General features: G+C 42.8%; 1 pseudogene; it reads right to left on the bottom strand.

Moving 5' to 3' along the window:
* Window positions 1–10563: 10563 nt before the first annotated feature.
* Window positions 10564–15067, bottom strand: LOC136502917 (uncharacterized; annotated as a pseudogene).
* Window positions 15068–21192: the final 6125 nt, after the last annotated feature.

The raw sequence follows: 21192 nt of genomic DNA, 5'->3' as shown, positions 1-21192 counted from the left end.
GTCATGCATCGTGGTATAAGATCAGGCGAGATGACCCTGGTGATGTTGAGGGCGAACGTCCCATGAAGAAAATCCCTGCCAAGATTATGTGGTATGCTCCTATAATGCCACGCTTGAAACGTCTGTTCGGAAACAAAGACCATGCAAAGTTGTTGCGATGGCATAAAGAAGATCGTAAGGTAGACAATATGTTGAGACACCCTACTGTTGGGTTCCAGTGGAGAGCAATCGATAGAGAATTTCCGGAGTTTGCAAATGACGCAAGAAACTTAAGGTTTGCTTTAAGTACGGATGGCATGAATTCTTTTGGGGAGCAGAGCAATAGTCATAGTACTTGGCCTGTTACTCTATGTATCTACAACCTTCCTCCCTGGTTATGCATGAAGCGTAAGTTTATTATGATGCCAGTGCTCATCCAAGGCCCAAGGCAACCTGGCAACGACATCGATGTGTACCTGAGGCCACTAGTTGAAGAACTTCTACTTTTGTGGAACAAACTAGGTGTATGTGTGTGGGATAAGCACAAACATGAGCACTTTGACCTGCGAGCATTGTTGTTTGTAACAATCAATGATTGGCCTGCTCTAAGTAATCTTTCAGGACAATCAAACAAGGGATATAATGCATGCACGCACTGTTTCGATGACATTAAAGGTATATTCTTGAAAAAATGTCGAAAGGTCGTGTACCTTGGCCATCGTCGATTTCTTCCTACGAATCACCCCCTAAGAAAGAAAGGCAAGCATTTTAAAGGTAAGATAGACCACCAGACCAAGCCAGGTAACCGAACTGGTGAGGATGTACTCAATATGGTCAAGGATGTGAAAGTAGTATTTGGAAAGGCACATGGCAGCGAACCTGTTTTTAACGACGCCGACGGTCACGCACCCATGTGGAAGAAGAAGTCCATATTTTGGAAGCTACCCTATTGGCAAGTCCTAGAGGCCGTAGTGTGATCGACGTGATGCACCTGACGAAGAATCTTTGTGTGAACCTGCTAGGCTTCATAGGTGTGTATGGGAAGCCTAAGGACACACTTGAAGCACGACAGGACCTGCGGTGTTTGAAAGAATGAGACAACCTGCATCTAGAGAAGACAGATGATAGACGCCATTACTTAAGTCCTGCCAGCTACACTCTTAGCAAAGAAGAGAAGGAAAGTATGTTTGAATACCTAGCAAGCATCAAGGTACCATCTGGATTCTCCTCGAATATAAAGGGTATAATATATGTGCTAGAGAAGAAATTCCTAAACTTAAAGTCCTATGACTGCCACGTGCTCATGACACAATTGCTTCCTGTTGCATTAAGAGGAATTTTACCTCCAAATGTACGTCTAGCCACCGTGAAGCTATGTGCATTCCTCAATGCAATTTCTCAGAAGGCAATTGATCCAATGAATCTAGCTAAACTACAGAATGATGTGGTTCAATGTCTTGTCAGCTTTGAGTTGGTGTTCCCTCCTTCCTTCTTTAATATCATGACACACCTCCTAGTTCACTTGGTCAAGGAGATTAGCATTCTCGGTCCTGTGTTCCTACATAACATGTTCCCCTTTGAGAGGTTTATGGGAGTCCTAAAGAAATATGTTCACAACCGTGCTCGACCAGAAGGAAGCATCGCCAAATGATGAACGTTAATAAGATGTGAAAACTAATTTCCTGTCGAAAAGCAATAGTTTTAATGATTTTAATTAAGTAGTATATTTTTGCATGGTGCAAATTGTAATTATTATTTACACTATGTCAAATATTTATACAGTAAAACAAAAAAGTTTAGTTTACAAATTTTTGTTGTGTATAATAATGCAAAACCAAGTCCAAGAATTTTTTTTATAATTTTTTTGGATAATATTTTATTTATTAGGCAATTAATAACTCTCTGCATATTTATATAAAAGAAATATATAAAAAAAGGAAAAAAACTTATGGAAATTGGAGAAAGCCAACTGCAACTCCCCCTTTACTCACGGGTGGATCAACCACCCGGGACTAAAGGTGGAGCTTTAGTCCCGGGTGTAGCCATGACCCGGGAGTAAAGGGCATTTTGACGGGCCATGAAAACTGCAGCTCCCCCTTTACTCCCGGGTGGATCAACCACCCGGGACTAAAGGTGGAGCTACAGTTTTCGCGGCCCGCCCAGATGCCCTTTACTCCGGGGTCGTGGCTACACCCGGGACTAAAGCTCCACCTTTAGTCCCGGTTCTAACTATAGCCCAGGACCAAAGAATCTTTAGTCTCGGTTGGTAAATCCAACCGGGACTAAAGGTCTCCCTTTATAAACCACGCCCTAGTTCTCTTCCTCTCTGTCTTCGCCACGCCGTCGCCTCATCTTCTCCACCAGATCGATCCAGCAGCGCCGCCGCTCCCAGGCGACCACCCTAGCCTCACCTTGTCACGCGCGCACGCTATCACCGGCCCCACGCGCACATGCGCTTCTTCTCCGGCCGGCCAGCGTGCCTCGCTCGTCCTCGCTGGAGCGCTCGCCGTCCTCGTCCTCGGCCCCCACCTCGCTCGTGCTCACCGGAGCGCACCGAGCCTTCCCTGCGCTGCCTCACCGGAGCTCGCCCGAGCCTTCCCCGCGCGCGCTGCCTCACCGGAGCGCGCCCGAGCCTTCCCCGCGCTGCCTCACCGGAGCTCGCCCGAGCCTTCCCCACGCACGCTGCCTCACCGGAGCGCGCCCGAGCCTTCCCCGCGCTGCCTCACTGCAGCTAGGTACAAATGGAAACCTGGAAACCAAGGAAAGATGTTGTTTGTTCACAAGTTTTGGCTGCTGACATGTTTTGGAAATCAAGGAAAGATTATGCTATTTTCTCTTGTATGTGCCTGTCAGTAGCATTTGTGTCATGTTACATTTGTGTCATGTTACGTCAACCAAAATAATGGACATGATTATGCTATTTTTTGATCTCTTGTATGTGCCTGTCAGTAGCGTGAATCGATCATGAATGAACCGTCAAACAAGGCAACCTAAACGATGCTTAGCGCTGGTGAAACCCCGTCGGATCGGATCGACAAAGCGGTGGCTTACATGATCTTAGAATTAAATTTTCCATGAAATGAAAAACTTAGACAATAGTTAGAAAATTGTAGAAAATCCGTACTAGTTGAACTTGTGGACCGTGTTCATCTCGGTGAGCATGTTCTCTGCCGAGCGGTAACGGACATCAAGGAGGAGCTTTGATTCTATGAGGGAGAGCGGCAACGGTCGTGGAAGACCGTGTTCCCTTCCTCGTAGAATCGGAGCTCTTCCTTGGCTAAGTACGGTGCCGTCCGGTGGAGAAATACTCGCCGAGATGACCACGTAAGCAAGGTCAACTAGTACGGATGGTTATTTATTGAAACATGTTTTTGAGCTATAATTTCATGGATATTTGATAACTTCAGACCTACAAATGTCATCTACAAATGTTACTATCCTCGGCAACCTAAACGCCCGCGAGCTCACCGATATCGAGCAGGTCACTTAGAATTATTTTTTCCATGAAATGAAATACTTAGAAATCATGCCTTTTATTTTTTACAATTAATTTTTCCATGAAATGAAAAACTTAGACAATAGTTAGAAAATTGTAGAAAATCCGTACTAGTTGAACTTGCGGACCGTGTTCATCTCGGCGAGCATGTTCTCTGCCGAGCGGTAACGGACGTCAAGGAGGAGCTTTGATTCTACGAGGGAGAGCGGCAACGGTCGTGGAAGACCGTGTTCCCTTCCTCGTAGAATCGGAGCTCTTCCTTGGCCAAGTACGGTGCCGTCTGGTGGAGAAATGCTCGCTGAGATGATCACGTAAGCAAGGTCAACTAGTACGAATGGTTATTTATTGAAACATATTTTATTTTTTATAGATATATCTAGTGGAGTAAAAGCTAGATGGCAGCCCTAAGAGACAACATGGATGAAGAAATGATGAATATTATCAACACCAGCACTCAATTTGTCGATGGTGACCAGCAGGATGTAGATGACGGGAGTCAATACCTAGCTCTTGAAGATAACCAAGAAAATATTGTGCAAGAAAATACTGGCGAGGTATATATATTTTTATATATATATTTGAATATTGTATACATATATATATATTTGAATATCTATCATCTATTATGTGTACACATGATATTTATTTATTCTTTTTTTATACGTAGCCCTCTGGATCGACGACCACAACGGCGAAAAGCAAAAATACTCGAGGCCCGAAAAAGCCATTGGAGGGGCGCTACATAATATCGGAATTCAATATCGAGACAGGCGAACCACTTGGGCCACATGCAAGGAAATTCGTGCAACACTGTGGGTACCTTGTAAGGGACAGACTTCCGATCAGTGCCTGTGAATGGAAGCAAAAGATCAACGAGCCTCATGTTAGTTTTATCTCTGATCTTGATAAGAATTTAATTTAGGATGATATCCTTCAACATTTCACGTTGCAAGTGGATGATTATGATGATATCAACGATGATGAATTGAAGGAGCTAGTTCGAAAGTGGGCTATGAAGAAGATGGCCACACAATTCTAGACTTGGAAGAAATCCCTATACACGAAATACGTCAAGAAGAACCTAACGCCCAATTTCAATACTAGGGGCCCGCTCACGAAGTTAAGGCCCTACTAGAATGATTTTGTACAATACAAGACATCGAAAGAGGGTGAGGAATGGATGAGAAGGAACCAAGAGAATGCCCGACAGAAGGTAAACCACCATGGCATGGGATCTGGTGGCTACGCGACTGCCATTCCCAAGTGGGAAAAAATGGAAGCGAATATTCTTGCCAAGGGTATCACACCAGAATCACTTAATTGGCCCAAACGCGCGAAGAATTGGTTTTTCGCTCATGGGGGAAGACTGGACCTAGAGACCGGGAAGCTGGTTCATGGCCTAAAACTCAAAAGAGCAACACAAAGATTTTCTTATGCTCTACAAGCTAAAGCTATTGGTGCGTTCAGGCCCAATAGAGAGAAGGATGAACTGACGTATGCCATCAGGACTGCTGAACACAGTGGCTGAACGAGAGGTTTAGGACGGAACATTTCTTGGGAGCATGGTTTCCCTAATGATAGAGATACCTACAGAAGCCAGCAGAGAAGGAAGGATGAGGAAGCAGCGTGGATCAGCAGGTTGGAGGAATATGTTCGTGAGTCACAGGAGGCATTGCTTCAAGCACAGGAGCGCGAAAAAAACATGCAAGCTAGAATGCAGGACGAAATCATAAAGCAAGTGCAAATAGCAATAAGTGCCCAAAGGCAGGCATCAGATCCAGGAATCAACATTAATATTAGCCCCCCTGATAAGTTGAAAAGCAGCTGCGCTTCCACGAAGTTGCCAAATCAAGATGACGTAATGCTACGTTTCCCCGTGGATGACATCACTGCACCGTTTACATCATGTGAGCTACATATTCCAAAAGAGAATGCCACAATCATGGTGGCTCTTGGTGTTTTTTCTCCTCCAGATCCTACCAAGACACCAAGAATCTATGGGGCAATAATACCACCTGGATATGTTAGCGTCTCAGTGGATAGAGTTAACAAAGGTTTTAGTAATCTGGCTCTTGACATTCTAGAAGGTGATGGGGAGAAGACTCTAGGAGAAGCAGAGAAGACATTCATACTATGGCGCAAGCGCTACATCATTTTTCTCGGGGTCTCTAGTCCACCGCCGCTTACTCAATTGCTAGACAATAGGTGCGGACACTAATTTTCTATTGACATGCATGATTAAAAATAATAATTTCTTATACCTAATTATTCTTTTTTGTACTCACACAGTAGGGTCTCTGCCAACTTAAGTCCAATTATTCAATCTCTAGATCATCATAGTGCTCCGGGCAATCAGGTGGCAATGTCGCCACCACCGCCACCTCCAAGGAGGTCTCCAACGCCTCCAAGGAGGTCTCCAATGCCTTCTCCGTCTCCCTTGATGACTAAGAAGAAGCCAGCTCCTAAGAGGTCCGCCCCGCAAACGAAGCTGTTGGCCCACCAGCCGACAAAGAAGAAAGCCTCATCTAATCCAGTTATTCCCCAAAAATTGTCTTACGAGAAAAGTGAAAAGAAATTAAATGCTGCAGTACACAAAGATGTGGATAATTTCTTCGAAAAAGTGAAAAAGCAACGAGAAGCGAGGGAGAACCCGGAGAAACCGTACTTCTATCTACCTCCAGATCTTCTAAGAAAGAAGGTGGACCAGAAAAAGCGGGAATCTCAAAAGACCCTGCCAAAATCGGACTACGACCGCTCTCTCACCAAGTCATTTGAGGCGACGTAGAAAAAGACTAGACCAAGGAAAGGTGTTGCACAACTCGGACAACAATCGCAACAATCAGTCCCTCCTCTTGTCGTTCGTAATGAATATGGTTCGAACTTAGACTTAGACGTCGATTTTGAGAAGCTGGCTTGGTTTTATGAGGAAACTGGTTTGGACCTTGCCTAAGTGCTCGCTGAAGGACCATCTGCTCCGAAAGTGGATCCTTGGAAGAAATTTGAACATGGAAAGAGTCTATACAACCCTGAGGCCTTAAGTGAACTGGGTACACAAATGTACCTGCTAAACAAGTGGTACATGGCGGCGTGTGAACGGGGAGAGGCCTTTGTTCCTATCAGAGTTAGAAACCAACATTACTTCTGTGGCGACGACGTTATATATGTTGAGTTTGTAGAATTACACCAACTATGCCACCTGGACTCTTTCGACAAAAGTCTCATTAGCTGCTATTGTCTGTAAGTGTGATTATTTTCTACTATTAAAGTGTATATATATAAAGCTACATATATATATATATAAATTATATATCCTCACACTATATTTTTATATATGCAGATATGAGATGACAGAACTCAGAAAGAGAAAGGATAATGATGTTGGTTTTATTGATCCAAATGTTGTATTCAAACACCCTAACCCCCTGCCTCAATGGAAAGCTGAACTCGAGAAAAATCTCATGAGGTTCTTAGTGAACCAACAAAACAAGGATATACTTTTCCCCTACAACTTCAAGTAAGTGTTAAATAATTAATGTCGATCATATGAACATTTGTTTAATTATTTGCTTACTAGCTAAGCTATCTCCCATATATATATATATATACGTTGACTCTAGTTAATGTTAATCATATTTATGTATAAAAATATATGCAGCAATCACTGGATATTGATGGTCATCGATATGGCCAATAATCGGTTGAGCATCTTAGACTCGTTAAGAAAAGAGCAAACAGAGTACCAAGACATGATAGATATTATCTAAGGGTAATTTGGTCTCTCTAGCAACTATATATACCCCGATCTCTTAACTGCAACAATTATTAAAGGCCAAATTAATTTTTTATTTTATTGGGCGCAGTGTTTGGAAAAATTTCGTTGAGGAACACCACATGAAACATTGCAAAGCGCCACTGGATGTAATCACACACAAAGTAAGTACTAGCTACATATATATATATATAATTCAATTAATACCATGCATGCTTTTAATTCACCGGATCTTTTTTCTCGTAAAAGTAGGTTCTGAGGCAAGAATAGGGGAACAACTACTGCGGATACTATGTTTGCGAGTTCATCATGGCTTATGCAAAAAGAACTCCTGAAGAGATCCTCAAAGTACGTTATATAAATATATTCATATATTCACAATTTCTTTTGTTGCTCATATATATAAGTAATCACGTGACCAACACACACACACACACACATATATATATATATATATATATATATATATATATATTAATACTTTTCCTTTAACTTTTATTGAAGACTCTATGGTTAAAGGAAAAAGTCATACGGCGTGACCAACTGAAAGCAATTCAAGATACCATAGCAGGATTTCTTAATGACCAGGTCCTCAACCCCGCCGGCGAGTTCTACAATGACATCAACGAAACATGGAAGTCAAACCAGATGGAGTGAATTTGTTATCCCAAGGATATGATAGAATATACAATGCAAGCTTTATTTGTAATATATATATATATATATATATATATATATATATATATATTATATGTACATAAAATAGCGTACAATATATGTATATGCATGTAATATATACGTTAGTTTCATACTTTAGTTTGTACAAAATGTTCGAACATTATAAACGTATAGAATACGTATATTACTAGCAGCGTAGAATGCGTATTCGAAAACCTATTCGAAAACCAAAACGAATCATCAATTGAAAATAGAAACAAAAAAAAAAAGAAAACCTTTAGTCCCGGTTGGTAAGGGCCGCACCACGTGGCCAGGCCAGGAGGCCTCTTTAGTCTCGGTTGGTCTTACCAACCGCCTTTAGTCCCGGGCGAGAAACCAGGACTAAAGGAGGGGCCCTTTAGTTCCGGATTCGTGCTCCCGGTTGGGAAACCGGGACTGAATGGGTTTCTCAACCGGGAGTAAAGCCCGTTTCTATACTAGTGTATTAAAAAGAGTGAGTGTATGTGGAGAAAAATAATTTAAAACATATGACTTACCTACCGGTCTCTATCAGATTCGTCAAATGCACATTTGGCCCACCACAAAACCGCATTCATTTAACAAGGAGGGAGAAGAGAGGGGAAGTAGAGAGAGAGAGAGATAGGGATTGGTGAGATCTCTCCCAGTGCTCACCCTCTAGATCTTCGATCTAAAAGCGAGGAGAGAGGGAGAGCACAAGAAAAACGTTGAATAATGGAATGTGCTCAAAAGTACTCACTCCATTTTAAATTATATAAGACATTTTGGATATATTTAAGTACACAACAAAAATTATGGGCATGTTTGGTACACCTCTGTGTTTACTTGGTGTAGCAATTTTTTTTCTACTTCAGTTCTATAAGTACTTTCACCGGTAAAGATGAAGCTGTTTTGGTAAAACGGAGTGAAATGTCTGTAATGTCTTTACTTTTTTAATTTCTTCCTTTATTTCTTTTCTTTATTTGAATGACCTAGAAATAATTTTTAGCTGACACTTGTTAGCCCATGTGATCCAGCCATAACCCATTAGCCAAGTACAACTAGCTAATACAAGGGCTAACAGTTCGTTGCAAGGGATATATATTTATTTGCCTGGGGATCCAAACAAGTATTGGGCTAATAGTTACTTCCTCCATCTTGAAATACATCTTCATTATAATTTTAATATTACTAAAACATAAGACATTCTATGTGGTGGTTATGCTTAAATTTACCAAAGTTTGTTAGAAAAAAAGAAGTCATAATTTGAGGACAAACTTGTTATTGGGTTTAATTTATTGATACATTTGTTATTTAAGTATTGTCTTGTTTTTTTTTTTTTTTTTGCAATACATCATATTACAGGACGAAGGGATCAGCTAGCTGATTTTTAGGACGGAAGGATCAGCTAGCTGATTTTTAGCACCACCTAACAATTAGCCTTAGCCCGATCAAACAAGCCTTGTAACCAATCATCAACAGGCATGTCCGTTGGGAACAAATGTCGGTGGTTGCCACGCGAAGAGATGGCCATCCAGAACCGGCACTCATTCACTTATGGTCCAATGCAAAGATCTGTTCTTCCGTTCTTGTTCCATTTACATTTCACTTTCAAAAGCGGGCAAATCCAGTGTGTTAGCTGTGGAGGGAAACTAGAAGAAACCTTACTAACTTGTACTTTTCAGTGTTTTTTTTATTTAAAATGTCTCGCTCGTTGTAGAGCATACGTAACAAATTTGCAATGACGATATTTTCAAGCTATTTTGAAGGTCCCTTTGGATGCATACGGATAATTTTTTAGCCAAACCTCAAATTAGTTTTTTTTGCCAACCCCAAGTAATTTGGACTAATTTTTAGTCACAACCAGTAACTAGCTCATCCAAATAGGCCCTAAGTTTGACTAACTTTATAGAAAAAAACATCTAGCATTTATAACCTCAAATAGATATAATAATATGACTTCATGATAAATTTAATAATACTTATAGTACATTAATTTCTTCTTCAATAAATTCGATCAAACTTGAAATGGTTTGACTTAGGACAAATCTAATTTGACTTTGGACAAACCTAAAACATCATCTATTATATGGTCTTAAAATGTGTTTGAACCTATCTGTCCCGCCTGCTATGCCTAGATATACAGAATAGTGCTCAACAAAAAAGAAACTAAACAAGGTTTAGAAACCCCAGGGTCTGACCATCAGAAAGCAACTTTGCGTGTGCATTATAGACTTGTCAGAATACATTTGACACAAAAAAAATCTAAGATCAGATTCACCAAGCACGCCCATGCATGGATGAGAAAGGGACTGTTGGGACAGGATGCGCAACAAAGCACAAACGACTGCAACAACCATATATGTTTATGAAAGATTTGGTACCAAGGTACAAGTAAATAGTAATGATATAAAGATTAAAGTAGTATATGTGACTTCATCAATATGGATTGCAAATACTGCATACATCTCCCAAACATCACTAGTTAGTAGAAATTGGTATCTGAGTTTGCTAAGATAGAACAACAACGACAAACACTCTTAACTATTCGCTCCAGGAGCAACAGCTACGGTGCAGAGGCCAAAAGATGCACATATTCACATATACTACTAAGCGTATAGCTAAGCATAGCAACAAAAACTAATCAAGGAAATAAGGACATAATTGACCAGGCAATAGTGACATCCATTTTGCAAAACCCGACATCAAGCGTACCTGAGCTTTTACCTGCCTTCTTGGGTCTGAACCCCTTCTCATCTTCCCCTACCATAATTATCTTATCCAAATCCTTATCATACCGAAATGCTGCCACAGAAACTTTCAGCTCAACCTCAAATTCAACTGAAGCAACACATCGTGAAAGCTTGATCCTGCCATCATCATCAACCGGAATCTTCTCAAATTCAAGCAACAAGACTGGCATATCTTCTAAACTAGATGTCTGTGCGGTATATCGACCAAATAAATCATCTGGCCATGACCCCTCGGTGACATGCACACTGATAGTGGCCTCCACAGAACTAACAACATAGCCGAACTTCAGCTCCAGTGTGCTAAGCTTGCTAGTATAGGCTTTGTTCATCAAGCACGTAGAATTAATGCTAGAATAATCAGTGAGTGGCACTGTTAAGAGGCTTAAATTTTTATCCTCAGATTCGACAAAACCCTTAACTTTCAGTTCAACCTCAAAGTACACAGGATCACACACCACAACTGCGCGGGTTGGACCTGTCAGTTTTAAGAATGGATCCTGCATTCAATGCAACCAAATTAAGTAAATAATATTTTCTCCACTATTTTCTAGTGAATCTTGGTGCACGTTTCATACAATTCATCTATGTTGACAGAAAACTAATCTATGTAAAGGGGAGTTTGTCCATCACCATGCCATATACTTTTTTTTAACAGAAAATAAAGAAGGGGAAACCCCCATTGTAAGATTTTATATATTAAAAAGAAAAAAACTGTACAGAGGGGAGAGCTAAAACAGGAAACAAAACCACCAGAGAGACTGAGGGAGCCGCTGGGCAGAGGAGATTAAAGAAACCAAAGGCCAAGGAAAGCAGCGCGTGTTTATCTTCAGTCATTCTGAAAAGCTTACTCATCAAGTAAAACTCAGTCTAGTGGAATGAATCAGAAGTCTATGCAGGAGCAAATGTGTGAAAGTTAATTCTTAGTGTGCACAATTTTGAAATATCAAAAGCATTGAAATGTTTCACATCTTTTAAATTGAATGAACCAATGTACATAAACATAAAGCAATCTGAGGCAAAAAGAGAGAAAGAGGTAAACATTCAGAAGTACAATCAAAATAAAATATTAACCAACTATATATAAAATACGTAGTGCGTAGAATAAAATATTGAGGGGCATAACAGATGTCAAACCATAGGAAGCAATGCAGTTTAGTGCATTAGTGAAAGCACATTAAATTGTCTTATTTGATTTCAGACATTTGCTTAGCAATGCCTTGCAAATTATCGTAAAACCTATTCAGTCAAAAATAAAAGAAAATAGCAGAACTTTCTAGCGTAAAAAAACAGGATACGTCTCAGGCACTGGAAATGGACTTAAGAGATCTACCAGTGCATATTGAGTCCATGCATTATAGGAGAACCAAAAAAGGGAATTGAATTCTAAAGGACAAAATCAGAGTATAGTAAAAGTTGCAGGCAGCAGGCATTCTATGTCCCAGTTATGTTTGGGGACATAATTTTTGAGAAATGCAACTACAAAGGTTATTATTGAGTTGGCGACCAAATGCATTAAGCTTATACTCAAATTCAACTTCTAACACTACAAACTGAAGACAAATGAATTTTAACAAATACAGATAAAAAGGTTGCACGCTGCAGATGCTTATAATGCATGTTATTTTCCGTGCTGATTGTTTAAAATTAGAATGTTTGTCAAAATTTCATATAACAAAAGATACTCCCTCCATTCCAAATTGTAAGATACATAGCTTTTGCTACCTACCTAAATATATATTATGTCTAGAAAAGCCAAAACAACTTACAATTTGGAATGGAGGGAATACAAATCAAGTACTTCACTGAACAACTATAATTATTCATACAGTTTTGATCCATTATTTGGCAAGTTATCCATGGCTAATAGGCAATAAGGATACTTCTACATTATTTTTCAAGCTAAATTCCAGATGAAGCATATCCATCACCAAAAAAAAAAAATCTGAAAAGACTTATTCCAATAACACAATTTGCATCACAAGATTTAATGACTGTAACAATATATGCATTAATGTGTTCAATCACAGTTGCACTGACTTTCTATCTGAATTGAGTTGTCAACACCATTGAAATATACTCCCTCCTCCCCGAAATGGTAAACATATTTTGATCAAGGAAAAGTAATAAACGAATGGAAAATATAAGGGGCACGTTTGATTTTTTTTCCCAACGAAACACTACTACAAAATCTGGTCCTGCCCAGCAGGGCCAGCCAAGCAAAACTCCGAAGTACCCGGGCCTGTGAAAGCTGAATGAGGGTAGCCTCTCCTAACCCTTAATTTCTCTTAAAATCTGTTGTCATTTGCTAAAGAATCAATATCATCTCATAGGCATTTTGAATACAAACCGATTGATGCAAGTTTGATGTCCTGAACTTGTGTAGAATTTGTTGTCAAATCTTGTATAGTTTGACTTTTCCCTATATAAAATAGGGTTATTATTTTGGTATAGAGGGAGTAGGTAACAAAGAAGGAATTCCACAATGAGGAGAAATTCCGCAATAAAAATGTATGATCATTTCAAACCCCCCACCCCCAAAAAAAAGCTAATAAAGGTATTGAGAGCCTACAGATGTAACATGTTACCCGTGTGGGTGACTGTGCGGAGGGTAAGTAATTGAGCATTAAGGTTTCATAATGCAAGAACATAAGTCAGACGATGACGACAAGAAAATGGGGAACACGAACCTCTTGGGTGAGGATTTGGCAGGTTGTTCCTTTCACGGTTGAAGATAACATTGCGATCGTGATCAATTGGGTCACGTGCAGCAACCATACCAAACACCTGAAGTGGCCATTGTAAGCCCTGGTCTGTTTCTTTGATCTTCACTGAAAAGATTTGCAGGGTATCCTGCACTTTGGCGTGACTCGGCGTGGGCTGATCCGTGAAGCGCATGGGCGGGATCACTACCGGAATCCTCAAATTTGCCGAGTGTTTTTATGTTTGTCGAGTGTATTTTTTTCGGGCACTCAGCGAATAAGTTCTTTGCCAAGTGCTACGCTAAAAACACTCAGCAAAAAAAAAACACTCAACAAATATGGGGTTTGCCGAGTGTAAAAAAAACACTCGGCAAAGAGAGTGTTTGCCGAGTGTTAAAAAAACACTCGGCAAATAAATAATTTTTTTTTTCTGAAAACGAAGGAGAAGAAAAAAAATGAAAAAAAAACTTTGCCGAGTGCTCGGATCCAGAACACTCGGCAAACAAATTTTACTGTAAATCCGCCGCGCGCCCCCCCAAATCCGCCGCGCGCCCCGCCTCCCTCTCTCCATGCGTGGTGGCGGCCCTCCTCTCCCGGCGCGGCGGCGCCCTCCCCCCTCCCTCTTCCGGCGCGGCAGCGCCCTGCCCCCTCCCTCTCCCGGCGTGGCGGCGCCCTGCCCTCTCCCTCTCCCAGCACCCCCTCGTCGGATCCAGCGCCCCACCCCCAAATCCTCTCACGCTCCGCCCCCAAATCCGCCGCGCGCCCCGCCTCTCTCTCTCCGTGCGTGGTGGCGGCCCACCTCTCCCGAGCGCGCCGCGCACGGCCCTCCTCTCCCGACGCGGCGGCGCCCTGCCCCCTCCCTCTTCCGGCGCGGCGGCGCCCTGCCCTCTCCCTCTCCCAGCGCCCCCTCGCCGGATCCAGCTCCTTCCCTCCTTCCCTGGCGGTGTGGCGGCGCGGATCCGGCGCCCCCTCCTTCCCCGACGGCGTGGCGGCGCGGATCCGACACGGATGCTCCTTCCCTCCTTTCCCGGCGGCATGGCAGCGGGGATCCCGCGCGGCGGGGGTGCGGCGTGGTGGGGCCTTCCCTTCTTCCTCGGCGTGGTGGTGGCGGCGTGGATGGTGGTGGCGGTGCTGGTGGTTCAGCAGTGGTGTCGGCGTGCCTTTTTTATTTTTTTTAAAAAAAAAGTTTGTCGAGTGTTTTTTTTTTTTTGCACTCGGTGACTTCTTTGCTCGGCAACTTCTTTGCCGAGTGCCCAATAGAAAACACTCGGCAAACTAGCGTTTGCCGTAAACAAGTTTGCCGAGTGTTTTTGGGACTTCGCCGAGTGCCCCTGGCACTCGGCAAATCTCCTGTATCCGGTAGTGGATTTGCGCTGCAGGTAAGCATATATCAGACTAACATAGTAACATAACAATTCAATTCGGAACCATCAATTCAATGGACTTAATGGGACTACAGATCAGTTAGATTTTCATATTTGTAATAAAATAAATAACAATTTCGATCCCTGCATAAAACGATAACCAAAATCAAAGAGCTGAGCTGTTCAAAAGAGATTACTGACTGGTGTCCTCGAAGGAACCGAAGAGGTCTGCCTAGACACCTTCCCAGTGGTCGCGATACAGACCAAGCGTCTACCGCCAACATGTCGGACCAGTCTTGTTCGTTTGGGTATTTTGCCACAAATTCCACCATAAACCTTTCACACTACTGGAAACTCGAATACTTCTGTGGGTGTTGTATTTTTCTGTGTGTGTTTCTCTATACACACAGAAAAATTCGTCATTTTTCTGTGCGTTTCAAAAATCCCAACAGAAATATTCGAAAACCCACAGAAAAATTACGTGATTTTTCTGTGCGTGTCAATACACACAGAAAAATTGATATTATTCTATCGGTTCGTTGAAAACGCACAGAAAAAATACATACACGCACACGAAAATTCTACCGGATAAACTAGCCCCTGCGCCGCTCCGAGCACCCCGCCCTTTTCTCTTCCGCAGCGCCCCTCCCCTCCCGGCCCCAGCGCCCCTCCTCTCCCTTCTTCCCCGCGGGCGCCCCGGCCCCAGCGCCCCTCCTCCCCCGCAGGCGCCCCCCTTCTTCTTCCCCGGCGGGCGGCCGCTCCTCCCCTCCCCCTTCTTCACCCGGCCGGATCCGGCCCTCCCTCTCCAAGATCCGGCCGGTGGTTGCGGTGGTGGTGGTGGTGGTGGCCGGTGGCGGGGCGTGGTGGTGGCGGCGGCCCTCCCCTCCCCCTTCTTCTCCCTCGCCGGCGCCCCTCCCCTCTCCCTTCTTCTTCCCCGGCGGGTGCCCCTCCCCTCCCCCATCTTCACCCCGCCGGATCTGGCCCTCCCTCTCCCGGATCCGGCCGGTGGCTGCAGTGGTGGTGGCGGCGGCCCTCCCCTCCCCCTTCTTCTCCCCCGCCGGCACCCCTCCCCTCTCCCTTCTTCTTCCCTGGCGGGTGCCCCTCCCCTCCCCCATCTTCACCCGGCCGGATCTGGCCCTCCCTCTCCCGGATCCGGCCGGTGGCTACGGTGGTGGTGATGGTGGCCGGCGGCGGGGCGTGGTGGTGGCGGCGGCCCTCCCCTCCCCCTTCTCCCCCACCGGCGCCCCTCCCCTCTCCCTTCTTCTTCCCCGGAGGGTGCCCCTCCCCTCCCCCATCTTCACCCGGCCGGATCTGGCCCTCCCTCTCCCGGATCCGGCCGGTGGCTGCGGTGGTGGTGATGGTGGCCGGCGGCGGGGCATGGTGGTGGCGGCGGCCCTCCCCTCCCCCTTCTTCTCCCCCGCCGGCGCCCCTCCCCTCTCCCTTCTTCTTCCCCGGCGGGTGCCCCTCCCCTCCCCCATCTTCACCCGGCCGGATCTGGCCTTCCCTCTCCCGGATCCGGCCGGTGGCTGCGGTGGTGGTGGTGGTGGCCGGCGGCGGGGCGTGGTGGTGGCGGCGGCCCTCCCCTCCCCCTTCTTCTCCCCCGCCGGCCCCCCTCCCCTCTCCCTTCTTCTTCCCCGGCGGGTGCCCCTCCCCTCTCCCATCTTCACCTGGCCGGATCTGGCCCTCCCTCTCCTGGATCTGGCCGGTGGCTGCGGTGGTGGTGGTGGTGGCCGGCGGCGGGGCGTGGTGGTGGCGGCGGCCCTCCTCTCCCGGATCCTGGGAAGCTGTTCTTGACTCCAACGAACGGACGGTTGTCGATTTCCTAGTTGTTGATTTTCTTTACTAGAACTGTGGATATTGTTTGCTGCTCTTGCTTTAGCTGATGGTGTCCTATCTATTTGCATTCTCTAAGCTTTGTAGAATATATTTGAACCGGAGATGCTCAGGTAAGAAGTAAGAAATACACTGCCCAATACCCATGAATCAAAACATTTTTGTTCTGGAATTGTTGCAATCACTTGCTCTTGTAAACCAAATTATGCATATTGATATTAACTTTTAATCAGATGTATGCCAAGCTGCTAGCTATCTGTATGTGCAGATATTTTTTGTCTATTGAACTCCTAAAGTGAAAAATGACTAAACTTGCTAGAGATGGAACACAAAATTAACTAATCTAGGATTGTCTACAAGTAGTCTTGGGCAATGATAGAGCTCTGAAAATTTTCTAGTAACTACTTGATAAAGGTGTAGTCGGTTTGTTGAGAAGTTGTCCAGCTTTTTATTTAGATGACTTTAATCTGCGATGATGTTTTAACTTGTTTGTTTTGTTACCCTGGTTGCTTTTCAGGTGAGATGCTATGAAAACAGTATCTGGAGCTGAGATGATATGAAACCCCAGTCTCGTGCCGCGCTGCTCTCCCCTTCTCTAACTATGCCTTATGACTTTTTTTGTTTTGTACTACTCTTGAGTGGCTGTGATGAATCAAGTTTCCATTAGAGAACTTCTGCACTTTAGCACCTTATGAGTTGGTACTTGGGATATTTTGTTCTGTTTGCTGCTTAACTAGGATGGCTTGTACCAGTACAAGCAACCAGTTCTGTAGCCAGTTCAATTCCCATTAGAGAGAGAATTAAATTAATTTCCAGATGAAATTAAGTTGCAGTTGTCATGCTGATAATGGGTAAATCTGAGCCATTTCTCGAGTTCTTTTGCTCTTGTTCTTTTGCTCCAGGTGAAATATATGTAGTTCTTGTGCTTTTGTGCTCCGATTGATGCTAAGAGTTAGGACTTGAATGTTTGTTCAGATTGGATCAGGTTTGGCTCCTCTTTCTTGTGTGACAATTTGACTGTCGCCACCTATACATGTGTGCATGACCAACTTTGGGTCTGTCAGTAGGGTATCGGGGGCTTGGGTCTGTCAGTTAACCTTGTCCATGAGATAAGTATGTATGCAACACCAAAGTTTCTAAAATCTGAATCGATGATGTGGTCTAGCAATGCACTTATAAGGTTTGCCATACTTGATTGTTCAAATAAGAGCTGGAGATTCCTGCTGAGCAGGTTGCAGTTTTGAACATCTTTGTAACCGGTAGAAACAACAGAATATTATGGGTTCAACTTCTAGAAGAATGTTCTTCTCCTCTATTGTTAGTTCAAACTGTTGTTCCCAACTTGAGTTCATTGTTGTGCCATTTCTTCTCCTCTACTGATCACTCTTGTAGTGAACTACTGTAACTCTCTTTTCATTTCTTGAGAATGAAATGTACATCCTATTTAATTAGATGTGTGTCTATGGTAAGAAGAGTTCATGTTTTCTGTGTAATATATATGCACTTGTCTGTATACTTATGAGTTGCTACACTGTACCAAATGGGTTTCGAGTATAATCTTATAAGCTGGAATTGTTCTTATGTCATTCTATTGCACTTGTCTGTATCGGATAAGAACCTTTCTGTTGCTTTTGTATTATTCTTATATCATTCTATTGCTTTTGTACTTTTATCAATGGGATGTCTGTGATTGCTAAATTGGGCTGTTTTTGTGCTTCTAGGGTTTGGAAATGTATGCTGTGTGGATGTGGACTACTTTTAATTATGCCACTAGTAGCTCACTACCTTGTGGTTGTGGATTACTTCTAAATTCTAATGTGGCTGGCTGGTTGTGGACCATATTAACTATAATGCTACTTATACCATATTTTATTCACCCATGTTCCTGTTATTTGATTCCTAGCTTACACAACTTGTTTATATGTTTGCTACATTCCTCGTTGTTTCTAACGTTGCTGCATTCCTCATTATTCCTGTAGCTTGTGGCCTGGGAGAAGAAAAGAGAGGTCACATTAACAAGGTAGACTTGATCCATATTTACTTAGCTAATTCATTGGATTATAGTATTATACAACTTGTTTCTGTTACATTCATCATATAACAAATATGTTTTGACTTGCAAGGGGCATGTGTGCTATATGTAACAAGGGCAATTGGAAAGAGGAGAGCTCTACAATCAACATCAACAAGGTATGATTTTGCTGCTTCATTGTTGGTTAGGACATGTGTATGGCGTCGCCTCGCCACGCGCCTTAAACGCCTAGTCGACTCGAATTGGTGGGTCGGCGCGCCTCGACTTACCACCTTAAAAACAGTGATCCAGCATATCTATTTCTTTATAATAGTGTAATCATTGCATGCACGCTGTCTCCTGTTACCTTGCTCACAGCTTGGCTTATGGTTGGGTTCATAAACTTACTGAAATTTGTGGACTAGTGCCTAAACACTATCTTGAGTTATGGTTCATAAACTTACTGAAATCCTTGCATTCAGTTCAATGTCTATTTGAAATTACTTTTCTCTTTACCTCTGAATATTTTTTTCTATTCACAAGATTACTCTAATTAATGAAAAATGGTCTTTTGCAGGAGGCTTTGGGAATTTCTTAGTTTGAGAACAGATTGTAGATATGTTGATCAGTAGGTGTGCTTTGTTTATATGGTTTCAATAACATTGTGTTTTGTAACTGTATAATGACATTGAAACATTGAGTCCATTGTTATGAACAACAATGATATGTAACAACTTTCATGCTGATTATATGTATCGAGATTGCTGAATGTAACATGTTGATGCATGGCTAAATAATACTATTCATGTATGATGAAATATGATCATAGTCATTAGTTATGAGCCGTGCTTGTAGACTTCATTACTGTATGGACAATATATATTTTAATACGTTGTTGCTACTGTTTTAAAATAATTTTTTTTGTGTGTTTAATTCTTTTTTTCTGTGCGTTTATTTCTTTTTTTCTATGTGGATTAACGCACGGAAAAATTAGTTTTAATTTGGGCGAACACAATTTTTCTGTGCGTGTGAGACCCACAGAAAAATTGTTTCTGACGGTGAACCCACAGAAAAAGTCGATTTTTCTGTCATTCTATTTCTGTGGGTTATTTTCTGACGGTACACCGTCAGAAAAATATTTTTCTGGAGGTATTCAAATTTTTCCGTGGGTTTTCGCACCCACAGAAAAAATCGAGATTCCAGTAGTGTCACTTTCCTCCTCCTCCGCTCCTCCGCCATATGCTTCTTTGCCCACTCCTCCGCTACAGGATCTCTCTTCTTCCTCGTCGCTCCCCCGACCCTTTCGATCTTGTGGCTCCTCTTCCTCCCCGCCTCATCCATCTCCATCTCCGCCTCCCTCTGCGAGTCTGCGTCACAAGGGGCCGATCTAGTAAAGGGACATGTACACCCAATAATTTTTAGAAAGTTAGAAGTTGGTAGGCAAGAGATAGATAAATAGTTAGGTTAGGGTTTGAGAACTCATTTTTTAAGAGAGAAGGGCGGGCCTGGTGCAAGCGGTAGAGTCTTGCCGCATATGACCGGAAGGTCCCGGGTTCGAGTCGCGGTCTCCTCGCATTGCACATGCGAGGATAAGGCTTGCCACTGACATCCTTCCCCAGACCCCGTATTGAGCGGTTCTCTACGCTGGATACACCCTTTATACAGAGAGAGTTTGAGAACTCAGTTTCGCAGACCAAACATTGAAGAGAAGGGGTGTGGGAATACCTGGTAGGCGCTCTTCGCCGACGAAGAGATCAGCGAAGACCTTGGCACCTGGCGTGGCGGCTGCGGCGGTAGCCACTACCGGAGACCGGCTCTTTGCCGAGTGTTGTTTTTCGGGCACTCGGCAAAGACGCCTTTGCCGAGCGTTTTTTTGACACTCGGCAAAGAAGCTTCTTTGCCGAGTGTTTTTTTTTTGACACTCGGCAAAGAACCTCTTTGCCGAGTGTTTTTTTTACACTCGGCAAAGAAAATTTCAAAGCACATTTTGAAGCAGTAAATTAATTCAAATGAAAAAGTTTTCAACTACAAAGTTGTATAACTCATCAAGATGTACAATGTTTGTTTTGGTCTTTTCTTCATATGACAAAGTAAAAATAAATTTGTTCACAAATCTAACATATCTCTCTCATAGTTTATGAAACTACAAGAGAGATATATAAGATTTGTGAATAATGTTAGAACGACCATGTCGGATGAATAGATGACCAAACAACCAGTATAAACTTTGTAGATCTCGAAAAGTTAAGAAACTTTGTAATTGACAACTTTTTGATTTGAAATCATCTTGTCATGCAAAACTGTGTTTGAATTTCAAAATTTTAAAATTCGAACTTTTCAAACGACCTCGGATGGAAAAACAACCAAAATAAACATTGTAGATCTCGAAAAGTTATGAAACATTGTAGTTGGCAACTTTTTGATTTGAAATCATCTTGTCATGCAAAACTGTGTTTGAATTTCAAAATTTTAAAATTTGAACTTTTCAAACGACCTCGGATGGAAAAACAACCAAAATAAACTTTGTAGATCTCGAAAAGTTATGAAACATTGTAGTTGGCAACTTTTTAATTTGAAATCAACTTGTCATGCAAAACTGCATTTGAATTTCAA

This window comes from Miscanthus floridulus, chromosome 14 (genome assembly GCF_019320115.1).
Source record: "Miscanthus floridulus cultivar M001 chromosome 14, ASM1932011v1, whole genome shotgun sequence".
Taxonomy (NCBI): Eukaryota; Viridiplantae; Streptophyta; class Magnoliopsida; order Poales; family Poaceae; genus Miscanthus; species Miscanthus floridulus.
The sequence above is the reverse complement of the archived record's forward strand: the minus strand, read 5'-3'. Positions and strand labels throughout refer to the sequence as shown.